The following is a 27,563-nucleotide window of genomic DNA, read 5'->3' as shown; positions in this document are numbered from 1 at the left end:
GGCCCCTGCCTGCTTTCATGTCCCTCCACACTGGGCACTCCCAAATAGTCTCCTCTGAGTCTCGTATTATTGCGACAAAAATCTGCTACTGCAGACATGGGTTTGTTCCTTACACATCCTAAACCCAGTACTCATTACACATTTAAAAACAGTAACCTGTGCATAATTCTAAATTTTGAACCTTTACATTCAGGGGACAAATCAATAAAGAGCACATGCAGTTTATTTCACAGAAGTATGCATCACCCAGAAAGAGCTGTGAAAACACTCACTGCTTTACAGTTCTCTACCCAAAAATGTTCAAGACTGAAATTCAGTAACAGAAAGGTCTGTGACTTTGAAAGTGTCAGTTAAATAGTGGACAACACACTACTGTACCAGAACTCCACAGGTATATTCATTATACCTTCCTTTTAGTGGTCTGCCTTAAGTCCTTTTCACCCACTGTTTCCACCAACACTTTATCTCGAGGTCTTCCACATCCCAGCAGCGTCACAACAGGAGTCTTACCAACTGCTTGTCTAAAACTGAACTACTCCTCCTTAATGTCCTGACAAAGGAAACCAGCGTTGCCCCCTGACCCAAACCTTTAAATTCAGGAGCTAATTATTCCCTCGCTGAAGTCTGAAATCTGTCAGTCATTCCCTGTGTGATATCCCCTTGCCCAAATCTTGTCCTCAAAATCTTTCTGTATCAGGAGAAACCTTCCATATCAGGACTTCCCTCTGAGTCATCACCTCCATTAGCCAATCTCAGAAAGAAACATCTGTAAAATTTGGAATCTGTGAACAGACATCAGTGGGATCCTCTTGGGCCACACACACTAATCTGTTATGGAACAGCTCCTGCCAAACGCTTCCACAGCAGGGACCTGCAGTTTCCAAGGGGATGGTTTCAAGATTCAAGTGAATCTTTGGAAATACTAAATTGTTGAAGGGAAAGCAGTAAGGGTTTAGGTAGTGGCAACTGAAATCCTGGTAAAATGAGCTGTTTAGCAGATCATTAACCGCACGTGGTGAAGGCTTTCACTTTCTTCATACTGGGGAACAAATGAGTAAGACTGGTCAACTGCTAGCAGACACTGCTCTAATATTGAGCATGAAACTTTACAGAGGGTTGATAAGAAACACAGACAGGTGTCAGCACTGAATTTCCCATGAACAGAGGTCTGTGGCCTAGCTATCCAACCATCATGGGACGAGAAGTTTGAGTTTGTGACCTGTATCTCACTGGGAAAAGGCTACAAAGTTCCCATTGCCAGAGTGTCTCCCATGGAGTTTTCCAGGCATGACGCAGTGCAGTATTTGAATAATCCTGAAGCCCTCAATTAGAAGGTACTGCTTTGAAAACGGTGGGAGAAAAGCCAGGATGCTGTAACAGATGTAAATACACACACAGAGGACACCCCTGAGTAGACATTACAGTTGCAAAGAAAAGGTTGTAAACCTGAAACAACACAATATTGTCTCTCCAGTTCTGTCGCTATTGGCTGTTTCACCAAAATGTAACAACAAACCAAAAAAAATATAAACAAGACAGATGAACTTTGCTGCCCTGTGGAAAAGCAGTGTATCTGCCAAGAAGTATGCTTGTGCTACTGCCACTGCAACACAGAAAAGTGGGATCAGCAGCAGGTGAATTACAACCAGCAGCACTGGAATTACTACCTTATTTTGCTGTAAAAATTAAAAGAAAAATTGCTGTATTTTGTTACACATCACAGATTATATTAAAACACACATAGACATTAATGATACCTCAAACATACTATCTGTATAACGAAAAATGTGACAAAACAACTTTTAATTTATTACTTATTCCCACATTTGATAAGAAAAAAACCCCATTGTATCAATTTATTTATTTTATTTTACCAAAAGCATCTTATTTGAAACCAGTAATTTCTTTCCACTACCCTTTTGTAGCATTCTGCTTCTACTTTTGCACTCAGAGTTTCATCTGTTGGTGGGAGGAAAAAGATTTGAGCAGCTAGAAGTAAGTGCAACTACAAGAAATGTAGTTGAAAGACAGATGACAGCAGGATGGAACACGTAATCAGAATATTTTAGAAGTCTAAAATTTTTCTTTCTATTGATATAATATGGACAACAGATGGGTTTTTAAATGCAGCTCTTGGTACAACTTTGCATGTGAGAAGGAAAATAATTTGGAGTTCACGGGAACAGGAGCAGATTGTTCTGTGGATCCAGTTGGTGTCATTCTACAGCCTTAAACTCTCCTGCAAAATACTGTAAGCAGAACAGCAGGAGTCCCAAAATTCCCCACGCTGGCTCCAGCTCAATAAGTCATTTCTATTCACAAAATATATAAGCATAAACCTAACTTCAGGAGCACATGTAGGACACAGTAATTTCACTATGACTTAGGAATCTGCCCAAAATTAAAGTTTCACTTAGGAATTTTGCTAATCGAGCACCGGATACATCTGGCAGGTATTCAAGGCCTTCACTTTTCACTCGGTCTCTACATTACATTTTCTACCTGCCATCGCATTTTCTTTGTTTGCTAAGCAATGTGCTCACCAGTCTGGCCAAGATGGGCCTAGCTGCATGTAGGAGGTACCCAAGCAGCAAAGGACACGACAGGCAGAAAGGACAGCAAACACGCAGGAGGACACCCTTCTGAGTAGGCCACAAGCATCACAGACAACACAGAGAAATACAAGACAAGCAGTATCAAAAGCATTAAGTTTAATCGCTTTAACTACTTGAACTCTTCCTGTTTAAGTCTTAAACTAGGAAACGGGAGAAAAAAGACCAGTGGGGGAGTGAAGACAAGGCTGCTCACGGTCTGCCTTCTCTCGCCGGTGAGGTTCAGCCCTGACCACCGCAACCCGGGCAGGGCACCACGGTCCTGCGGCACGGTACGCTCCCAGCCACCAGACCACGGCTGTGAAAGACTACCAGCTCTGCGCACATAGCAATGATGATTAACATTTTCTTCAGAAATGCCTGTTAGTGAAAAGTGCGTGTTGCTAACGAGTGGGTGTGGTAAAGGTTACACGTAGTATAAAACCAGCCCCATCCGCAGGTCTCCTCAACACTCCCACCACCACCTCCCATTCCCCCACAGACATTTACAGAGCTCAGTCACAACATCCCGGATCAGGAGGGGAAAAAGAGCAACTACGCAACATCACCTGGCATAAATTGTGGGGACTTTTGGGCTGCCAGTGACAGCGAGCTGATTCACACCTCCCAAAGGTTTAGCGCAGGTGAGGCCGAGTGTCCCTGCAGGCACTCTGCTGGTTTAGGAAGCACTCGTGTCCCTTGTAGACCCCAAAACATTTTATAGTGCTCCCAGCAGCTGTCTTAAGCCTTCGCTTTGGCAGTTACCCTTTGAACTGCCCGGGTACTTCAAAACACAACTTTCACAGTTGCATACAGCTTTACTCTTAAAACTGGCAGGTTCTGCATGTACCCACTCAACAGAAGTACCTCTTCCCTCTGCTCTGCAAAGCTGGTACTCACTCTAACACTCACTGCAATACAATGTCAATTGTAAAAAAAAAAATTACAGATTTCCACCTTGAATTTTACCAGTTTGTTTGGGAAAAAATTTAACTCTTTCTTTTTCTAAACACAGCATTCAACGATTGGATCCAGGTCTATGCATTCTGCCCTTCGCTAATGCCTTAGCTGCTGACTGTACCTTAGCCAGGCTATTTTCGTTCTTTAGGAGACAGAACTGGACTCCAAAGCAGCATGTACCCTGACTTCTGCAATGACCTGGATGACCTTTAACAGCATAAATACTATGAGCAGACGTGGTCATAGTAAATAGCACAACAACTGATCACTCTGAGAGTGGGCACTTAAAAACAGATACACAAACGAAAAAAAAGAAAAGGTTCAAATCCCACAGTTTTAGCACAAAACTCCTATTGGCTCCCTATGGACTGACAGCAGAACACAGCATCTGTCTACAGGATATCTCCATAAAATAAGGAAGTGGAACTGACATAAAGAGAATACTGCACAATAATGGTATTTTTATGCCTAAGTCATATTTATGAATATAATTCACATGAAAATCAGTAAGGTGTTGTGAATCTTACCCTAAACTCATGAACTGTGCAGCAGAACCAGGAATTGAACCTATGGGTATTAAGTTCCTGCCTAGCCTACTAGTCACTAGACCATATTTCCTTAGGTAGAGAATTAAGTAAATATATCAAGTCAGCTGCGTACTGTTGAGCTTGTGTGACCACACATCGCAGACAGTAAAATACGTCACCATAAATGACCTACTCCATACATATGACACTTCTAGTTTCGATGCAAAGTGTTCAAGTTCCAAGTGCAAACGCATGCAGTAAAAGCGGTTTTACAGGTGAAATAAAATATACATTGAAGCATGGAGTGTTATTCCAGTTTTCAAAGTATCTTTGAAAAATGGTTACACAAAATTGTCATTACCATTTTGAATCCACAAGAATGACACATCAGCGGAAACGAAAAAAATTTCTTTCTCACTAATGAAACCAGGCACCTTACTGCAGCACACTTGCAAGCAAAATGGACTTGCTGCAGAAGGAACTGAACTGGCATGACCACAACAAAGGATTTTAATCTACAAGCGCTGCACCGTGGAAAGCAACTGCTTGAGCAAGCATGCTCCATGCAGATAAACCAAATCTTTCATGCCGCACTTAGAAAAACAAATTCCATTCACAAAGCAGTCTCGCTCCAGACATCTCCAAAGTTTGGGAAGGTTCAAAGCCAGGGTCAGCTGAGGTAAAGAAAGACAGCACACACATTTTTGGATGGTGAAACAAGTTCTCTGCAATACAGAAGGGTGTTGTATGGTATTGGTGCTTCCAAAAAAACGTACCATGGCAACACTACTACGGTGTTGAATTCACCTTGGTAAGACTGGCAGCGCATTCAACCCAACCCACCGCTAGTCTTGTCTACAATAACACAAAAGCTTTTACTTCTCATGCCCGCAAACAGCAGAGCCACCATGACTCATGATCCGTTGCTCCCAAAGCAACGGCACGTTCACAGGGGACAGGCTGTGGGGTAGCACGACTGCAGCAAGCACAACTACAGGGAAACACTCTCAAATCCATTCCTGTGACAAGAAGCCAAGACCATGTAACCCACTCAGGTTATGCATTATACGAATTTCAGTATTACCTAGAGGCTGATTTCACACACACAATGGCTTTGGGGAGGCTACAAAACGTGTTTCAGCAACACAACCTGGAGAAAGCATGGCCACTGCACAGCTCTAAAGATTATACCTACACATAGTGTAACCAGAGTTGAGAAAGTAAGCCTGCAATAATGAGAAGATTTTATTAAAACTCTCCCATCTTAATCTATTCAGACTAAAATTTTGGTTTTATTAGTCTAACTGTACACTATGTTTTTTTCTTGAAAAAATGCTTCAATCTGCTAAGAGAAGTCTTCTCGCAGATGGACTGGTAATGAAATACAAACAGAACATTAAATATGAAAAATAATGCACAGCATATTTTTCTCCTTTACTTATTTAATCTTAATTTGCACCTAGTCATTTTCACGCTGAGCATCTTATGTAGTTAAATAATTAGTGTAAATTAAATTTCACCTTTTTTTAACTGGCAGAAATGGTGAATCTGAGTCGGTAATTATTTCAAGTTTTGCTGCAATATGGGAACAACTCAATAACCTGAAGACACTTAAGGATTTGAACAACAAGACACATGGGCTTTTAACAAATCAAGGAGGACGTAATAATTGTGTATAGCAACCTGCAGGGCAAGAATCCCTCTCTGCAGAGCCTTATGACCAGGACTACTAACCTCTGAAGATCTATTCGAGGACCTCAGGATGTGAGAGTTTACTCCTGGCCAAGCCATCACATGCACACACACAGATACATCCCCTTCCTGCCCGTGCATCAGTGCCACTCGTGGCAATTACTGTCTTTCATCTGGCAGCCACATACTTGCCCTACTCTGCTCACTCAGATCATGCTTATTTCAACAGAAATCCCACCAGAAATAAAGGCCAGACCATGATGGCGAGCAACCCTCGCTACTCACAGGCACCGAGCCCAGCTGAGCCCAGCTGTGCCCACCTGCCATGGCTCCAGCCTGTGCTCACACAGCCACAGCTCACACCCTGGCAGCCCTCAGGACACCCCTGTTCACACCCCAGCAAAGGTGCACAGGCTTTCACCGTAACACAATGCAGCAGGCAGCCACAACCCCCCTCACAGCTATGCCCATCTCACAGGCTCTACAGAAACGTGGGGTGAACGCTCCCCATGGGCCCCACAGTGCTCCCACCTACCCCTGACCTTACAAGTCTCAGCTCTTAACAAAACCACAAGGACTTCTCATCCAAAAGAGTAAGGGAAATTCAAGTAAAGTACACTCAAACCCTCCTAAATAACCACATCAGAAAATTGAGCCCATGCTACTATTGATAGTGTGCACAAATATTTCAACAATTTTATGATGTCCTTACATAACATTCATCTGCATTAAGAAAATTATGGAGTTGCAGAAAGAACATAACTATTAGTTAGCCAAAAACCACTACAGAGTCTGAAGTAAAGAGTACTGGAGATGATACAAATACAAGCATTTGTTGAACCCTGTATTTGGTTATCATCATGCAGATTCAGGAAAAGATCTTTCTCCACCTACAAGACCTTGGTGTCCTCACATGCCACTACGTAGACCCCCAGCTCCAAGCTTCTGCAGCTATACCAGTAACACATGACAACACAGAACTAACTCAATCCAGTATAATAAATGAAAATTCTCCTGAACACTGAAATTTCTTGTAAGTTTTCATAAAAAAGCAAGTTCCTTCTGAAGGATGTTGCATGGACAGTCCAAAAGAAATCCTGCATTTGTTTGGAAAATAAGGACATACTGAGAGCAACACTGTCTACTTCCTTACAGTGCCTTTTTGACATCCCTTGGCCATGACCTGAATGGCCTCATGTGAGAAAATACATGTTTCCGTCTGTGCTTGCTCATCTCCTCCTCTCCATGCTGCTATCAGAAACGGTGCTATAGCTACAGAAGCAGCTTACAGATGTAACTGTTTCTCATTATAACATCTCAGCTGTTGTCTGTACCAATGCATAATCTGCCACTGTGCACATATGGTAGTATATAAGAGATGACCATAAATATCAGCACTCATTTTTGAATATTTGTTGTTGGTAACAATAAAATCTCAAAATACAGCAGTTAATAGCCCTACGCCACAGACTACAGCTATTGAATTTATGCATGAAGGAAGGAAGAATACAGACTTTATTTGGTCAAAATGAGAGTGAGTAGGACAGTCTGAAGGGAAATTCAGGAGCAGTTTAAACCATTTCTTTCCAAGAAGTCATTATTCCCACTCCTTTCCTAAAGACCTGTTATCCTCACACTTTTATTTCCTAACATTATTTAATATTTGTATCCATGCCACTAAAGCAAAAAGTCATCCCAGGATTAACAACTCTGCATGACTTTGAAGATCAGGACTGAATAACAGCAATGAAAATTCTCAAGGAAATATTATTAAAGGAAGATTTAACTTAAAATCAATTGCTTTTATTCTAATGCATTCATATAATCACTTGCTTCCCCTTTCCATAAGCTGGCTGTAAAATCTCTTGAGACAGAGGACTATTGTATTGTATACATGCCTAATGACCCTATAGGGGCACATTTAGAAGAAGAGATTTACATGACACTTTACAGGGGCAATCACAGCTCATCAAGTTATTTTCTTTTATATGTGAAGTCAGTCCCATTTAAGAGAATTTTCCCATTTATTATTCTACAGTGCTTTTTCAAAGGGAAAACAACAGGGGGGGTGGGGGGGGGTGGGGGGTGAGGAGTGAGGGGTGGAATTTGGCATGCATATATACAAAATCCTCCAAGGACTGCACATGCCTGAGCAAATTCACTCTTCTGTCTGTTAAACATTCCCAACCCAAGACTTTGTTTTAAGACACATCCTCATAATGAATAGCTAGACCTTTTCTGTATGGCTGAGAGTATCAACACACAGTATTTATTTCAAAACCCAGTCATATCCTATACCTCAAAAGGTTGAGTGCCATTATTTCTTTGCCTATCTTGCTTTTCCCTGCATACAAGCATCTTACCAGGCACGATTCACATTACATAACTCCAGCTTGTTAAAAACAACAGTTATTTAGCTAGGTAGTGTGATAGATTAATGAAGTAAATCCAGAACTTGCTTCTTACAGAACACAGTCAAAAGCTGCTCCCCTGATAATATGCCTATGCAACATTAAACAAACGAATAAGCAACTGCACCAGCACTGTTTACATTCAAAGTTAATTAAATCTTTCAAATTCAGGATACTGTACTCTAGACTACTCAGTGCTTTTTCTCATGCCACAAGATGCAAAATCCCTAGTGCATATGCATTTTGAGAGTGACCCGCCCCCCCAAACCATTAGAGAATTACAGTTGAATATTGAATCAATTTCACTTGCAAGAACGCAATATTGCTTTAATGTTTTGGATGACTTTGATGAGACGAAATTCTCGAGTTAGCTGCAAAATGCTCATGTTTCTCAGATAACCGTTCTTACTCATGCCCCTGTTTTGGTTATGAAGTGTAAAAGCAGCAGCCAGAGAGGGTTAAACAGGTTTCCTGTCAATGCTCTCTGCAAGAAGCAAGATTCTGTATTACAGCAAAGCAAAGAAATCTGTTCAGGCCCTGTATATTCAGCATTATTCAGCACTATTGGGACCACATTCCAGGATCCCTCAATGCCCACCTGACAGTGTGTCCTCTATATTATGCAAGTGATGTGGTCTCCCCAAGGCAAATCATCACCTGACCATCCTGGTCTTTGCAGCTGAGCTGTATCCAGTGACATGCTCCCTGGAGCAAGCCATTGCCACATAACTGTATTCTCTTCTCAGTCACTTCTCCAGGTGGAAAAAAAAACCCATAAAAATCAAAATGCTCATATTTCTAGCATCACCACCACAGCAGGGCAATACAGAGGCGACTGGCTGCCCCGGAGAGGAGGCAGCAGCAATGGGGGCCCTGTGTGAGCACCGGCTGGCTGCCGAGCCCAGACCTGAAACTAGGTCTCAGCCCGCTCGACTGCAGGGGAAGGGAGAGAAAAAAAAATATTAAAAAAAAAAAAAAAAAAAAAGGCAGCACTTTCTCAGAGCAGGAAGAAGGGGAGGCCATGAGCGTTTCCTGTTGTGCAGCTGAAACAAGCAAAGACGTCATTACATTTACACTCCCTCAGGGTGTCAGCAGATTGAGGGCCAAAGTTCAGTCATTTCCAATGCACTGCAAGGAGGGAGGTTTTGGAGGAGAAACCAGCAGTGGCTTTATTGCTAACAGCGTTCTCTGCACTTGCATAGCAAAACAGCTAAGCAGCGTGTTACCAGGCTCAGCTGCAAAGGATTGTATGTGACTAGAAACAACATTTGCTCAGGAGCCATGCTGCTCTTGTTTTTCTTCTACAGCTTGTTTAAGAATATCACTACAATATAGAAATGCACAAAGCTCTCGCTACAGCCTATACTTCTCCAAGCATCTGGAAATCAAGTCTTACATATTTTTGGATCCCATTGAGTAGAACATGTTTTGTGAATGCATCTGGGGCACAAGCGGAGTGTAAAACTACAGGATTCCCTTGTCAGATATGGCTGACAATCCAGCAAAGCGAATACAGATGCTTCTTTCCAATTTCATCCCTGCCTTTCTGAAGCAGATAAGGGCCCAGCTCAAGGAAAAAAGTAAAGTGGCAGTGGGAGTTCAGCATTTTGTCCATCTGACTGTAAGTAAATCATCAGTATATTTACCTGGCAAGTGTAGGGAGAACCTGGATTGCCACTCTACCCACCATGCTACCTTCTTAAGTTAAAAACTAGAAAGACTTTCTTAATGGAAAGCATCATTAGGAATGCAAATGAGACTACCCAGGAGGTTTCAGAGTCTCCACCCACTGGAAGCTCTAAAAAGCAATCTGAGCAACAATCCATAGGAAATGGTTTGGTTATAGCTGATCCTCCCCTGGAACAGAGGGATGCACGGGCTTACAGTACACTCTCACTCATGAGACACATTCTAGACCCATTTTAGTTAGTCTCTGAACAACATGTCAAAACACAGTGACAAACACAGTCAGTCCCAGCAACAACCTCTGGTGTCCAGGACACTAGACTTTTCCACTGTACACTGAGTAAGACTGCTTGGGTAGCAGTGCTCTACTTGATAGATGCTGATTTTCAAACAGAGGCACTTAATTCAACAAAATTCAATTTAGAAGGTTACAAAGAGTTTGGAAAATGCTTTTCTGCATTTTCATCTCATACCGCCATCAGTAGTTGAAGAGTATTTTTGCCACGTTTCTGCAATAACCACCCTGTGGTCACACCGGGAACTGAAGCCAGCCTTTCAGCTCTAGTAATTCAGAGCTGAAACTAGGGATCCACATTTGTATCCAGGACTCATAATAAATCGTATATTTCATGGGACATATGCAACACCACCGGCTTGCCAAAACTGCTCATTTTACTAAAAGAAGGTCAAAGATAGTATTTTTAATTATTTATAAACTAAACATTTTAGATATGCTTTTAAAAACATGAACTAGTTTTGTTGTTTTCTACCCTTTCTTTTAGAGGTAAATTTTTCAAAGACAGCTTATCTTGAAGATTCACTGCCCAGTTACCATGAAGATACCTCTACTGCCTCTTGTTCTGACATTAGCTTGAAGACTTAATCCTGAAGGTTGTCAGTCTGGCACTAATCATCAGGACTCTTCAATATTAGAAAAGCAGACAAATGAGTCTTTGGTGTTGGCAACAATTTGCAGTACACAATACATAATCTGCGGGAGAAAACCAGATTCTAACTCTGCACCAAACTGAAGAAGCATTCACTTTACCAAAGACAGTTTGGATTCGCTCAATCGGAGTAAAGCAATCAGAATCTGCCTTTTAAAAACGTGGGCGCTGGATCAGAATCCAGCCCATATGATACACAGTGATGGGTGTAGGCCGTAACAGTCTGAGGGAAAGAAAGTAGGAACAAAACCTTCAGAGTACTCTAAGAACGCTTCCATTGTGCACAGCATCCTAAACAGCATGTAAGCAAGCCATTCAGTTTTCTGAAATGTGACCATAAAGTACTACACCCATTCAGAATAAGCTTGGTCAACTATTTTTAGCACCACACCTTAAAACTAAAGAAATGCACCCACAATTTGTACTTTTGACTGTACTGAGACAATTACCACAAGGCACAACCATAGCATGCGGCCCAGATATGCAACCATTCAGCACCAGCACAGAGTATTGCAGCAAACATTTTTCATACATATATGGCTGCCTATTGCAATACAGTGCCTGTTAAAGAACAGAGAATATAAGGGACAGCAGTGTTTTCACACACCCATCCATGTCCTGAGAATTAATCTTCAAGTAGTTACATCTTACTGTTCTGTTAGTTGAAGATCGGTATTAAACCATCTCTGCCATGGTTTGAGATGAGAAAGTATGTTCTCTCCAGTATGCTTTGCATCCAAATATGACCTCAATATGTTTAAAAGAGCTGTATCTGTTGTGTTGGTTTTATTCATTTAAAGTTCAAAATTTAAAGCAAAGGGACAGATGCAAACTGAACTGGCCTCACTGTCAGTACCCTTGGTATGCTGATGAAAACACGTGCTTTTCCACTCCAAAACAGAAGCTGGTTAAGTACAAATACATATGGAACACAACTCTTACACGCTAAAAGCTGGCTACCTACAAAATATTTAACACCTTTACAGATTCCCACAAACTCAGTTACACTTTTACCCTTTACAACTCATCTGTGCAATACTTACAACAAAGCCTCTGTATCGTATCACTTGGGAATCTAAACTACATACAAGATTTTTATAATTCTTTCACTTCCATTTGAAGGAACATTTGAGAAATGTAAGTGGAAAAGCCATTATCTTGAGATTTTTTGTTGAACTGTCTCATCACTAAGGGAAGTCTCTCAAGAAATCCTATGAACAGATAATTAAAATATCCTGTGACACTTTTATGGGGAAAATAAGGCAAATAAAGACTACAAGGTCCAAGCTGCCAAACACCTGATAACAGGTAATTATTTATCTTCAAAATATATGTGGCAGAAAACAGAAGGGGGAAGGGGGGGGGCTTCTTTTTCACCATAAACCTAGTATCCAGCCTAACTGCAACAGTACACAAGAAGCAGCCTGAAAGACTGCCCACCACTGAAGGACACAATCCAACCACCAGTAAAGTCACAGCAATCAGAAATTCCTGAAGTGTTCTCCATCATCTGCCTTCTCATCTACCACACTCTGCTACCCTGTTCTGTGCTCTCCTGCCCCCGGAGGGCTCTGCCTTCAGCACTGGTCTCCCTCCACGTACCTCAGGGGGTCTCCAAACATAAGGATGCACAACCTCCTGTTCAGAAGCTACTGGAAAAATGCCATGTTGCAAAGAGAAAAACACTACTACGATTATGTAGTAAGGATCGGGTTTAAGATGAAAACATAAACCTTCAATTTCAAATGGGATGATCCCATATATTGCAGATGTACGTGAGTGTCTGTATAGTGTGAGAGTATATAGGCATGTATGGTGTATGTATGCATATGTACATACATGCACTCATGTATGTGCATGTGTATGTAAGATAATGTATATGTTTGTATATATAATTATATGTATACACACACAAAATAGAAGTTAATATATGAAAGTGATTCGGCTAAGTGGAACCAAAACACGGTGATTTTAACTATCTTTTGTAAGTAATGACTTACGGAGATTCTTGGACAAGACACATTAAGTCCTGGAAGCTAAGCAGGGGAAAGGCAAGCCTTTATTTTGGGGCTTGCTCAAGTATTTATATTTCATTTCAAACGTCTAACCAAGGCAAAGCAGATCGGAAATTCATGTTTAGGAACCTGCAGTTTTCAACAATAGGTAACCTAATTTCAAGAAACCAAAAGCAATCGCTGAAATATTTATTGAAATTGCTTTCATGGAAACAATGAGAAAACACTATAAAAATGTTAAAAATATTAAATCAGCTTGACTGCTTCTGTATCTCATGAATTCAAGAAGAACCTAGGCAACAATAATATTTAGAATAAATATTTTTCTTATGGGAATAGCATTTTCACTCAAATTGACCAGATGATATCAATTAAAAAAACAAAGATTAGATACAGAAAGCACATCTACTGACTTAAAAATGAAACTGTACTCCAGTGAGTACAGAGCTTGTTTAAGACGACACTTGCTTTTCCTTTCAAAGATCTTCTTTCCTAGGCTTCTTTCCTTTACAGTATTTTGAACTAATTTCAATCCATACGATGAAAATCTGTTCACTAAAATTTCAGAAAGCACACATTACTCAGTGTAAAATACTGCACACATATACAGAGATTAATATATCAAAGGCAAATCCAATACCGATTCCAAACTCTGCACTTATGCTATATGCCCACTTTAAAAAAAAAAAAAAGACTAACTGAAATAAATAATCATCAGTGATACAAAAATACAGTAACTTTCTACGCAATATACCATCTGTTCCAACAGAAAACCATGCTGCAGCAAGCCACAGGGGCTACAGAGACGAAAAGCCCTTGTAGAAGAGCCAAGCACTGTAATGAGCAGTTTCAGAAGCTGTGGAAAAGTGTACCAGCCACCACAGTAAGGAGACAACCTGTAACACATTCAGTGGGAACTTGCCGTCCTGCAGGCAGGGAGGACCTGGGCTGCCACGATATCCTGAGAGAGCTCCCAGGATCTTGCAAACCCAGGGTCAGAGGTTTACAGCATACCAGTAAAGCCAAGCAGTGCTGAGGAGCAAGTGCCAGTTGTTTGAGATTCCTGTAAAAAGCCATGTCAAAACACCACAAAGTTTTGTCTCCAGAGTTACAGACACAGTAAACTGGATTTCCCCAACTACTCCTCCACAGATCACACCTCCACCAGTGCTGCTCCCTGCTCTTGTACTATGAATCTAGCATCTGCACACAGAAATAGTTTCTAGAACATGGGAATGAGCACCCTAGTATGCCTGCTACCCCTGAGGCTCATTAAAAATAAGAGTTGCTGTTGCATGCCAGATGCTTGCTCACTGTTGTGTGCCTTACAGCAAATAAAGTGCGAGCCTTCCAGCCACTCGGGCAAAAAGGCAGGCAGGAGAGACCCAGATCAAAGAAGTACTAAGGGGTGCTCTGTTATGGTTAGGAAGGCCAATTAAGGTGTGCATCCCTCTCCTTCCAGCTGGCAAAGTCTCATGTACTCAGCATTATGTAGTAAGAATTTACTTCTGCCACTTCTATTATTATTCATTAGGTGTGTGTTAAAAAAGCATCCTACCTTTCCAGCTTTTTGTTGCAATATCACACCAAATACAGGCTTCAGGGCAAGGTCTGAGTTCTTTAAACCATGCTTGTAAAAGCTTTGCTTTTGCTCTCTGTCACCATCCCCAGAACAAATGATGGCATCGCAGAACCCTGGGCAATTAGGAGACCATACCTGGACTGGAGGGAATTCATGAGCCAACACATTATCACAGCTCTCATTAATAAAATAATAAACTGTGCAATTACAGTGGGTTGTACACATACCTCAGGGTATGCAGTAAGGCACAAATTTAGAAATGGAATGTTTCCAACAAGCAACAACTTAAACAGGCAAGGATCCTTATCAAACAATTATGTTACTCAAGAACTACTCCAATAACTGGCCCTTTTTGCCCAAGGTTATGCATTCTGAAACCATATCATAAGCTTTGGTTGACCTGGGCTTTTTCCTTTTCCTTTTTTGTTTGTGGTATTTAAAACAAGAAAATAGCTCATATCCCCTCCAATCAACCCATCAGGTGCAATTCTTTCAAAATTACATCTAAAAATGGGAAAGTGCAGAGAGAAACCCAGTTATCATTGATAACCCAATTCAGTTCAGTGCTACTGGGCTTCAGATGGAGATACATAGGACAGGTAGGTTACACTAGAATGAAACATCACACTAGAACTTTGAAAACCTATTGTAAATATTGTTTTATTTTATTTTTTTTTATGCTGAGCCATACCAGAAACAGGAAAAAAAATCTCTGTAATTATGCCACTTGAAACTAGAAGGTATCAGACCTCATTAGGAAAAAAAAACCCACCATCAGCAACAAACTGAAATGAAATACATATTTCTCACATCTTAGTAAGCACTTCCAAATCCAGATAATGAGATTTTACTGAGGAAACAAGCATACAGGACAGGTAACGTACACCCCAAGCTTCAAGCTCACAAATTCTTGCTGGAACTACGATGCCCTCAGGAACCCAGCAAGTTCCTTTCTCAGATTAGTTATAACTACAGGAAAAAAAAAGAAAAAAAAAAGCTAAAACCACAGCTCTAAGCCACTGTCGGTTCCAACACTTGTACCTAAGACTTTGTGCATTTTATATTCAAATCACAATGAAAGCACCTTGGGGTAGATAATATATCTTTTTCTTTCCAAACTACTTTATACCATCTGGCAATGTAACAATCATTTCTGTTGAGAGTGCCTTTTGTTTTATAACTTCTCTGCCTGAAGTATCCAGAGGCTGCTTCCATGTAGACAGTTTTTCCAATATTCTCACCTAGTGTTACTATATCCAATGAAAAGCAAACATCACAAGCTGAAGGTTTCCATTTCTAAGCTGAGACAGTCACGAGGAGCACTATTTTAGCAGTGTAAGTCCTATCTACAGCTGATGGCAAAATCCTGGCCTCATGAAAAAAAAAAAAAAAAAACCAAACCAAAAAAAAAAAAACAGTAACAACTTCTCATTCTGCACTTATTGAAGTCAGGATTTGATCCAAAATGACAGGGTTTTCATTTTACTCACAAGAGATGAGGCAGCTCACACAGTAACACAAGCTGTGCCAAGCACAGTTTGGTTTCACCTTCTCAGCTGTGGGGCATTGATTAGAAAACTGACATGAGGGCAGGATGGTTTTGTACTTGACACCAGAGGAAGTGAAGGTCAAGCAACAAGATAACAAGTGCTGGCACAATGCAAGTGTTTTTTATGATATCTTTCATTTACACAATCTATTTACAGGTAGTCTGTTCATGGATTGACTTTCTGGTCACATTTCTACACCCATGAGACCTGGCATCACTGGTTCGGCTATGGTGCTGAAGTGGGTGTCCCACCAGAGGAGTGAGGGTTAATAAGCACCACCCACAAGCTGACTGTCACACACCATCAATGAGAGGGCCTCAGAAACAATCCTTTAACCTTCTGACTAGACAAAAAGTGATACCATTATGTCCTTCAGAAACAAGACAATATAAAAGGAATTCAAAGGGCTTCAACTTAGAAGACAAACATCCTCAGGATCCAGCAAGACATCATCCTGGCTGAATCAGTCACAGGCAATAAAATGGGCCATGCTCAGTTACTGACTCTGCTGGCATCATCATATCAGCAATGTACCAGGAACAGTGGATAGCACTGGAGAAAGATCACCTGGGCAGATTCTGATACCCATTACACCAAAGTGAAACCACTGCAGTTCATCAGAGAAAACTAACATGATTTTTTTACTTGTTTAACAAAATGTGGCTGTGTATATGCATCTATAGACAAACTTGTGAAATAAATGCTAATACACATAAATAATGCAAATAAGTTTATTTATTTAAAAAAAAAAAATATGTAAACAATAGCAGAAGTTGAACCTACATTGAATCTAGGACAAATCTTTCTCTCTGTGACAAGCAAGCCAGACCTGCAACCACAAGTTCTCCTGAAGTTATTCCAGGTATACTGTACTGTGAAGGAGACAGAACATGACTGGAGGCAAAAGCTACGATCACATAAATGTACATAAGTGTGTAGGTATATACATAGACATGCATACTCAAATACTTCCTCATGCAATATAGCAAAACCCCTCCATTTTCTGGTGTAATCTGTTTATTTCTATGGGAAAACACTGAAGCAGGAGCCAAAAAAAGGGCATTTTTGGCGACACAAAAACACAGGTGTAATCCCATCGTCTGGATGTGAGGCTGTCTGAATTATGTAACAAAACTGGGAAGCACAGCACTCTGTTTTCTAGTGCGTATCTCTGTAAATAACCACAAAATCTATTAATTACACTCTTGTCTTGCCAGACAACCTACTTGACTGAGAAAGAGTCAGTCAAAATTGGTTTCATTTGTTCCCTTGCTTGCTAGTTAGTGGGTTGAACTCTTGACCAGGTTCAAATGATACTGGAACTAAATTACATCACAACAAAGCACATGTGCGGAGAAATACCTGCAAGCGTTGAGCAAGACAAGGCACTGTATTCTGCATGTCAGTTATCTGTAGAGATGTCAAACAGGTTGCTACCACTGTATCCCCAATGATGCCGTCCATAGGATCTTAATTATTCATCAAGACATGCTTGTACAACTTGTGATTGAACAGGGATTTTAAAGGCTGTAGTACTAAAATTCTTTGGATTGAGGACTAAATGTTAGAGGGAAACTTGATCTGATAAAAATAACTTATTGTAGGCAATTATAATCCACTGTCACTCACATTCAAACCTCCTCTCCCCATCTTATTTATTTTCTGCTCTAAGCTTCGTTCTCAACCAGCATACATCCAAAAATGTGTATTTAGCATCTTTGTTTTCTTCTTTAATTGCTAAGGCTGTGAGAGAGAAAGAAAATTGAAAGGTTTCTCTCACAGTTACTCCATTTGTGTAAAACACTGAAGTGAAGCTTTGGAGAGGTGGGTGTAAAGGAACTCCATCATCCCATGTGTCTTTCTCTTTCCTGCCATGCAGAGGGTGATCTGGGGAGCAAGGGAAGGAAAGTCAGGGTATATCAACTGAAAGCTACTTTGCCGTTACTACAGTAGAACAAGCAAAGACCCCAGATACACCACTTAGATAGAAAGTATCACATAAAGAACACAAACCAAAACTAAAGGAGAGGTTCTCCTTGTATGCCATCTTTTACAAGTGAATGGGTCTGGGCCAATCTGTCATCATGGAAGGTTCAGGTTTATCAGCTCTGAATGCTGAAATCTGTACAATCCAGAGGCAAGACAAGCATTTCCAAGGTGCTGCATAAACACACCTTATCCTTGCTCCAAAAGAGCAAGTTTTAGAGGATCTTATATGCTTCCGTTTCCTTGCCTATTACCTTCTCACCTCTCTGCCAAGCCTGTTCTTAAGAGCAACATACAGAGTGATGAATTTCTGTCCACAAAGAAATCACTAACTAATTTAATGGAATCACTGAACAGCTGGATGTTACATTTCCAGCTATTAGTGACCTGAGCTAAAAACAAAGCAGAGAAAACAAAGGTACCCTCTGTCATCCTTTTGGCTCCTGACATGTCACAGACCAAAGTCCTGTCAACTAATTAGGCCAAAGCAAGGTGTTATGGGAACCTCCCTACTACTGTATACCAGTCCCAACTTACAACCTTACTCCTTTACAAAAACATTGCTGACTCAAAGCTGCCCTACTAATTACTCCAAATTATGTAGCAGTTTTACTAATGCATGGCTGATTCTCAAGTTTTTCACCAATAATTAACATTACCCACTATGATAAATTAGGTCAAAGATGAGTACAATTTGTGTATTTTTTTTTAATTAGTAATTAAGTAAATCAGAGAATAAAAAACTAAAAAAGATATGACATATATCAAACGTGACAGACAACTTACTGGACCAACTTCATTGCCCTCTCCCTCTCAACATTTTGCCACCAAACCAACCAACTGCAGAGGTAGCAACACTGTATTTGCCATCACTCTAGCTCTAAAACAAACACCTTCTTGTGCGTTTGTACTTCACTAACATAATTTCCTACTCAAGCATGTTATATAAATGACTCCTACCCTTCCACTTCTCATAAATTTCTTCAGAGGTATCAGTAACATCTTGCTAAGCCTGTAACAAAATTCAACTGAACCTCACAAAATTAAATATATACAGCTGATCCATTATTTAAGCCTTAAGAAAACAAAGATTCCAGCCAAGCAGCACTGTGAAAACATCCACTAACTTTTAAATAAATTTTGCTAGTATTGCAGGACCAAGCACAAAATAACGGAACAGGTTCAAAGTTCTGTTTGACACAATTTTACTAAGAATGTTGGAAAAAATGATATTCACATAGCCTTGCAAAGATTTAAAAGTTCTACAAAGATTTTAAAGGCTCTTTACTCTAACAGCCTAGTACCATGACCTCTCCTGGTGATCAAAATAGACTATCAGATCACACAGCATCAAGATGTCCAACTTTATGGTCTCAAAAGCTCATAGTTAAATCCTACCTTTATCAAAGTGTAGAAACTTTTATTGACTGAAACACAACAAGAAGTTTGGTGGTAGGAGTCTATGAATATCCATCCAGCCAAAAATAAGTACCTTTTTCACTAAAGAATTATTTTATCTTAAGACAAATGCAGGGGAAAAAAAACCTTTCATAAGTAGCTTCAGAAACTGTGTTCATAAGCATAACTGATTTTAAATGGGAAACTCAAAATTAGTCCATCTCTATTGTTATGGAAGATCATGAACTGTACTCAATTCTCTGTTCTGCAACTTTAACAAAACAGTTTTAGAAACTAAACTTTCAGGATGAATCAGTGTTCACAGGTGTCACAGAGGACTCAGTTTAACACTGTCAGCACTCACAGAAGTCAGTTAACCAGGGGCCTGTATTATGCTCTAGAGCATCTTTTTTTCGTTGCTAATGCTTGTACAGAAAGGAAGAAAATCACTTTCAAATCCCACACACATTGACAACAGTTAGAGCAAATAAAGATACTTTTTTCCAGCTGAGCCATCTAACTTAGCTATCTTTGAGAGACAAGGAACATGAAACTACACACACTTTTAGGACTTTCGTGAACTGACTACACTTGAAATAAAACTACACCGAGCTATGAAGACTGTTAATAGATGTCAGCTACTTAGTCTCTGTTGAATACTGACTTTGGTCTAAACTATTTTTTGCTCTAAATAGTGGCACATCTTGTTGTCATGTAAGGGTAACCTCAGTTAATATTTCATGTTATTCCTTCTTGACACACTACAAGTGTTTTGTTTTAACGCAAACCACAAATACAAAATACATAAATACAGAGACTGGGCCATTTAACTGATTTAAATGAAAAAGCAATATGCAAGAAAATCCCACTGTAATACTAATTCTGATAAACATGATCCTGTCCTGTTAAGATTTTTCTAAACATAAAGCTCCTTTCTGCCTAAGCACAAATAATACTTTATGGGAAAAATGCTCATTGAATTATATTATTTCAACAAAATTAAGCATTCTGCTGTACTAAATTCTCTGCAATTGTATCATGTCCTACAACACGTAATTAGACATTTCTTTCAGCTTTTTAAATTGCTTAATAGAAAGCATCCATTATTACTCCGTATTTATAAACCACCTGGTAAGAAGTGCACCCAAGCTCTGACAGTCCACCACCAAGCCCAGCAGAGGAAAATTCCAGGCACACCACAAGAGTTTGGGGACACAGAGAGGATTGTTAGCTAGTCATGCCAGCAACAACATCAACCTCTGCAGCCTAAAAAAGTCTAAACTTCACCATAAATTACAGAAAATAATCTGGGGATTTTCTGCTTTTTTTCATGAACATTTTCTTATGAAGATATTTTTTTACTAAATTACCTTTTAAAGGTCACCTGACACTGTAATTTCAATTCCTTTTAGCTCCTGTAGTTTTCACTTTGCTATTAAACTGAACTACACATGCAAATTATCTAACTGCTTTCCTTTGTATGGAATTTCTGATAAACCACTACCTAAATAAGAAACTTGCTGAAATAATCAACCTTGAGTTCCTCCTGTATGACACCACAGCAATTAAAGCATGTCTTTTAAAAAATACTCTACATCCTTTCCCCCCACCCTTTGACAGCTTACACAAATTACATCATTTTAGTCAGATTTGCAGCAGTTTATTACAACTTCAGTTGCAATGAAGTGAACTTACACTTTTAAGAACAGAGATATTCTTTACAACTTTTTGTGCAGGATGGAATTTCTTGTATACTAGAGTTGCGTTTTTCACACTCAATAGGCATATTAGGACAAAACTGTCAATCACAAGAAAAAAACAAAACAATAAAATAATTTTCTGTTAAACGCAAACTGAAGTGCAACAAAACAAACCCACATGTGCATGAAGTGGCCATAAACCCATTACCAACTAAATTATTACAATACTTATGGTTTCTATGTCATTTTTAGAAAGAAATTTTCTGTTGAGACCAAGTTTACCGTGACAGAGGTAGAATGTGCATAGACAAACTCAGAAAATGGATATAATCACTGTACAAACTAGTCATATCAGCGTAACCATGTACCAGGGTAATTTCTATCAGATAATTATATCCTTGTTGGTACACTGTATTACTTTAAGAATACTACCATTTAAGTGGTACTTTTATTGGTAGGTATACCTTGAGACACCCTCCCCATCCAAAGTGGAGAACAAACCCCACGTATAGGTTTTTGCTTACTCATACATAAATCTATGAAAAAGTAAAAGGCAATATGCAGTTTCAAGAAACAGTAAAAGAGGTATGTCCAGGGCAGAACAAGGAAATACAGAAAGACAAGCAATGTTGTAACCATGAACAGCTGCTGTCCACACTCTGCTGCTACTACCCTGCCATACAGAGAACGGAGAGTGACCATTTTGCAGATGAACAAAAAGCGCCTGAAAGACAAATGAAAATGAGCACCCAGAATCCACAAAATTTCCTCTGTGCAAGAAGAAACTCTTATATTTAGACCATATTCATTATGCTGAGAAATTAATCACAAGACAACAATATTAAAAAGAAAAACCAACAAAAACAAGAGACTTTTAATTTGACAGGCACTTGGACATCTTATGATTATTTCACATCGGGACATTGGGGATTTGGAAACGCTGCATCAGACTGTTTCCCCTACCCATACCCTCTCACACCTTTTTCAAGCTCATAGTTTTGTGAGAGATTTCTGGAGACAAATCTTACTGTGGGCAACCTACTACAAATGAGTGGTTAGTGTAAATTGTTTAATTTATTAACGAAGGCTCAGAATGCTAAAATAAGAGGTATAAAAAACAAAACTCAGATGTTTCCAGAGATTAACATATTCTTTAAATTCACTGATGAATTCTTAAGGTCCAAGTAAGGGCTCACTAGTTGGTTACCATGGAAAAACTTCTAATATTTCTATTTACAATGGATTTTTGCTCTCAGGCTGTCAGACTAGCACTTTTAAAAGTCCTAATTTCATTTGAGAATGAAAAATATGGCCCCAACGAATTGCTTTTTAGTATTTCCTGCTGAAATAAATAGTTGTTGCAAAGTCTTATAGAAAGTGTTTAAGCCCCCAAAACAGAAACAAAACTGTACAAAGCTGCTATTTCCTATGAAAATGGCACAGCCGGCTTGAAACTTTCATTCTTTTGTGATAATTCTGTGCTACTTTAATTAAATGTAGCATCCAAATCACTGACTGAAACATGAAAAATACTGTTCTCCATTTTCCATCTGGCTTACACTTCCCCTTGCTGTTCCTTCACTTCTTCAGGAACTGCTAGATAGTTCCTTCTACTGAAGGGGGGGAAAAAACAAACACACCAGTTAAATTACAGGAGAAAACCAAATAACTTCCAAAATAGTTATTTTAATCTGTAACATACTACTTCAGAGATGCTGCTTAAGAAATGTCAAGAAAAAATAACCTGCCTCCTTAAATAAAATAATTTTTAAAGCAGTTTCCTCATAACTTATCAGACTTTCTTCAAATAACAAAGGTATGCAGCCTCTGCACTCCACACTTCTGTGGAGCTCCCAAGAGTATTAGCAATTAACTCCTTCTGAAGACTTTAACACATCAGATCTAATAATAATTATGTATTCCTCCTGCCAGGAGGACCAACAGTTTAAACCCATGCACTGTCAGGTTCACCTCTTCTCAATGACTGAGGTAAGATGGATAAAACATTTTCCTCTCTTTACCCTGTGTGAAGGCCAGCACATGAAGAACCAACTTTTGCTGGGCCTGGTTTATATTAGGACCTAAGACAGGCAGAGGAAGTTAGTACTCAGCTCTGGCAATTTACCTGGAATTCTTACGCTGAATCAAGTGAGAACTACATGCAGGTAGTACTTCCTGAGCTCTACTTACAGAGCTGGATGGAGAACTATCAATATGACCAACCACAGCTTATTGCAAAGCCCCATCATACTCAAATTTGAAAAACAGCTTGCCATATTTCGTTATACAAGTCATATAAGTGTGACTTGTATACTCCACAGTAATACTCTTAAAATAGTAAGCATTTTACTCTTGAATGTGCAAATATTGCAGTAGTTTGCTAAGCAAACCACTTCTGCCAGACACACAGCCCCTGTATTCCCATTACTCCACCTGATACAGTTAAATTTCAAAAGTAGTAACAGTAACTGCCCCTGCCGATGACTCAAAAAGTATGAGAGGGATATGCAAAAATGGTACTCACTACTTTCACCTTTGTTTAGATCCAATCTACCTTATTCTTTTAAAAACAAGCACCTAAATAAATGAATAAACAAATAAGTTTGGCAAAATGCTCAATAAAGGTCCTGCTTTTAAAACCTCCAGCTTAGTTACAAACATGTGGACCAGTGTTGTAAGTTTACTCATGTAACTGAGTCCAGACAATGGTATTACAAATAGTTAAAAGTCAAAAAAGAATAGCCTTGTAGGGTGCCACCACATAAACTAAACATGTTATACTGCCAAACATTCAAGGAGACACATGTACCATTATTCAGCAAGGACCGCATAAATGCATATGGCTCTCTGTTTTGTCTTCATAGTAACAAGAAGGTTTGTAAATAGATGTCACATATGAGGCAATCTAGTCACTTGAGAATCTAAAACTCTTGCCTTTGTAAAGAAGAGTTCTGCACTGTTGCCACGCAATTGGACTTAAATACACAATTAAAAGTCCTCCACATTTGTGCTTCGAGACAAGTGCTGCTCAATTTTATTCTTATCTAGCAGCAATGTTTTAACATGCAACCTCAGCCAGGATGTATATAACTGCTATGCCCAAAAAACACTGGAATGCCACCACAGTAAGAGGCTATAAAACATTAAAAATCCAGATTGTTCTATCAACAAAAGTAATGACACCCAGACTTTGTACCATATCACTGCTGTCTTTGGACAGCTGAAAACCACAGTAACTTTAAATGAATTTACAGACAACAGTAGGAACTTTTTCAAACTCACACAGCAAAAACCCACTCTGTCTAATCCACAACACAATTTTTTTGAGAAACAACGCAAAGCAAAAAAAATAATGAAGAAAGTTTCACATAATCTATACCTGAAGTTTTTCAGAAGTACCTCCTGACTGCAACGATAAGTAAAGATTTAACATCTAACTGTAAATAAATACAACTCCCAGGTTACAGTGCATCAATCTAAATATGTCCACATGCTGCAAACCTAAGAGGCAGAGACTCTCCTATCTTTAAAAACAGATGCACTTTTTTAGCATGTCTGCATATCATTTTCACTATCAAAATACTGAGGATTCCACACCGTGTCTTCATAACCAAGGATCAAATTCCTCCGGTGGCCAGTGGTAACTCACAACAACAGAATTTAAAAACTGGGCCCACTGAATTTGTACCTTGGTAGACCAGTCGTTCTTTTAATTTAGTAATTACTTGGTGTCCCCAGAATTCCCAACGATGACCAGAGCCCCCTTGTGCTAGGAGCTGCACAAATACGGAACAGAAGGTACGGTCTGCACGCACAGCCCCACAGAGCAGAACAACACAGACCTGTCGATTAATGGTTTGCTTTTGCCACTCTGACGACTTCATTTACTTCTTTCAGAATAATCCACAGTATACGTTCATTAGGAAGGGGAAGGAAAAAACACACACACACACACATTTGACTAAGTAGGCATAAAATGTATTCTGGATCATTTAATAATGTACAAAACTAGACAGGTTTTACATTAAAGTTGACTTCATTTGAAAATGAGATAAGGGAAATTATTTAGCTAAATATTTATGCTGAAACTCATTAGTATTTCTATTAGTTTAATTTGAAAGGGTACTTAAGAATTATTGTCATTAAATAAAACCTTTAATGTTTGGTGGAAGTTTAATTTCTGCAATTACCATACGAAGGGGATAAAAAAAAAACAAACAACAACAAACCATCTCAAAATAACGTCTGACCACCAGTGCCAGCTAATAAGAAAAACAGAACTCTTTTTCTGGGAAATTGAGCTCGGAGGCCGTTTATCGTTGTCCCGGGGCCAGCCCCGGCCGCCTGCCCGCGGAGACAAGGCGTGCGCCGGCGGCCGGCCGCGACCCCGGGCCAAGGGGCCTCCCGGCGGCTTCCCCGCCCGCGGGCCGGGGCTCCGCGGGGCACCACCTGCAGCAGGGACACCGCCTCCCTCCCCGCCGCTCCGGGCCCCCTCGCACGGAGGGGAAGGGAAGGCCGTGCCGCCCGCCCGCCCCTGGCAGGGAGGTCGGAGCGGGCTGCGAAGCATCACCCGGGCTAAACCGGGGCTTTCCCCGCCGCTTGCCCTCAGCGGCGGGGCAGCCCGCGGCGTCCCTGCCTGCCCCCCGCCGCCGCCGGCCCCCGCAGCGCGGTGCCGGTATGAGATAGCCTATGCGGCAGGCGCGGACGTGCCGCTTACATAACCACCGCCGGCCGCACACGCACCCCGCGTTACATAAGGGACCGTGCCCCCGGCAGCCCCCGCGCCGCCGGCCCCCGCCCCCACGGCAGCCCCGCCGGCGGGCGGGGGAAAGGAGGGCCCCGGCGGCGGCCCCGGCCGAGCCCCTCGTTAACCCCCTTCCTGTGGCGTTTACACGTCATGGAACATTCCCGGAACGGGCCAACGTCCCACCCACTTCAGGGAACAGTCACCGCGGTGCAGCGCGCACACGCACTCACACACACACACGCAGCCCCGGCGCGGCGGCGGGTCTCCCCGCACACACGCACACCCCCTCTGCCCGGCGCCTCCCGCGGGGACGTGCTGGCAGCCGGAGCCACACACACGCCACCCCCCGCCGCTACCCCCGGCGCCCTGCCCGCCGCCGCGCCGGGTGGCCCGCGGCGTCCCCCCCGCAGGGCGCCCCCGCCCCCCCCCCCGCAGGGCGCCGGAGGCTGCGGAGAAAACCCCGTCGGGGCGCCCCCCCCCCCCCGCGGGCGCCTCTCCCCGAGGGTGACCGTGCCCATTCCCCGCCACGGGAGGGGATTACGCAAGGCAGCCGGCTCCTCATCTGCATACATTTACAAGCTGGGTATTCCCCACATTTCCTAACGGTGTGTCACCGACAAAGGCCTGTCCCCGGCCCCGGTCCCCTCCCGCGCCGGCTCAGCGGCGCGCCGGGCCGGGGGAAAGGCCGCCGGCCGCGGTGCCCCGGGGCCGGCGCCGGTAACTGCCAGCGCCCGGAGCCGCCGCCACAGAGGTGACTTACCGGTCCGGCGGTTTTACAGCCCCGCCGGCTTCCCCCGCCGGCGCCCTCCCGCCGCCTGCCCGCCCTCCATTTACCCCTGCAGCCCCGGGGCCGGGGGGCGCCCGGCGGCGGCCGCGCTGCCAGCTGCTCGGGCGGCACCGGGAGCGCGGCCGTCAGACCCCCCAGCTCGGCAAGAGCCCGCTCTGCCGCGGCCCGAAACCCAGCCCCGCGGCGCTCCGCACCCGAGCCCCGCCGCCGGCAGCCGCCCCCCGCCGGCGGCTCGGCGCGGCTGTCAGCTGGTGCCGCTGACAGGGGACGAGCGGCGGGGCAGGGAGGAGGGGGCTGCCCGCAGCAGCCGCTGCCGCTCACCTGGAAAGTCACCGAGGAGGAAGGAGGGAAGCCCTCCCGGTGCCCTTGTTGTTGTTGCTGCTGCTGCTGCTGCTGCTGATCCCGCCGGGCGCTCTTGTTGCTCCTTTGCTAAGGGCTTGCCTTGAGTGAGGTGCCTCGCGGTGCTTCTTTATATATAAAGCCAGAGATATTCCAGCGGCCAAGGGGCGCCCGCTTCACGCATTTATCTTAAGGCAGGTCATTTCTCTCCCTCTTTTTGGAAAGGCTCATCACCATCACCCTGACAGTGGCGGAGGGGCTGGTGTTGCACGGGGTAGAGGCGGAGGCCCGGGAGCCGCAGCCCGCCCCGGCCGCGGCGGGAGGGAGCTCCGCGCTGCAGGCGGCTCTGACGGGCTATTCCTGGCACCACTTCCCAGAACAGAAGTTACAGGGCGGCGAGCGCGGAGCGAGCGCGAGGAGCGCGCCGCCCGTGACGTCACCGGGTCCCCCCGCGCGCCGGCGGGGAGCGAAAGGGGCGCGACCGACAGCGCCCGGCCGCGGGGTGATGGGCGCCGCCCGCCCCTGCCTGTGCGTGCGCGGCCAGCCGGCGGGGAGGCGGCGGGCGGCGAGGTGCGCCGTGCGGCCGCGGAGGGAGGGAGGAGGCCGGGCTTCGGAGGGCGAAGCCGCGGCCTCTCCCCGCCGGCG

The 27,563-nt window shown here is 42.4% G+C and overlaps 1 protein-coding gene across 5 annotated transcripts in view; it reads right to left on the bottom strand.

The window, feature by feature from the left end:
• HIVEP2 (HIVEP zinc finger 2) overlaps positions 1-27,297 on the bottom strand; it is a 145,077-nt gene extending 117,780 nt beyond the window's left edge. For 3 of the 5 annotated variants that reach the window (XM_080390051.1, XM_080390046.1, XM_080390050.1), the window contains exon 1: positions 26,901-27,297. The gene's annotated coding sequence lies outside the window, so the exon portion shown is untranslated. Of the gene's footprint in view, positions 1-8,779; positions 12,326-26,900 lie in introns of those variants that run through there. The other 2 variants (XM_080390049.1, XM_080390054.1) reach the window with 1 other exon arrangement.
• Between the last annotated feature and the right edge of the window lie 266 nt (positions 27,298-27,563).

The sequence above is a fragment of the Falco punctatus genome (genome assembly GCF_963210335.1).
Source record: "Falco punctatus genome assembly, chromosome: 5".
NCBI classification, from domain to species: domain Eukaryota; kingdom Metazoa; phylum Chordata; class Aves; order Falconiformes; family Falconidae; genus Falco; species Falco punctatus.
This window is presented reverse-complemented; position numbering and strand designations above follow the sequence as displayed.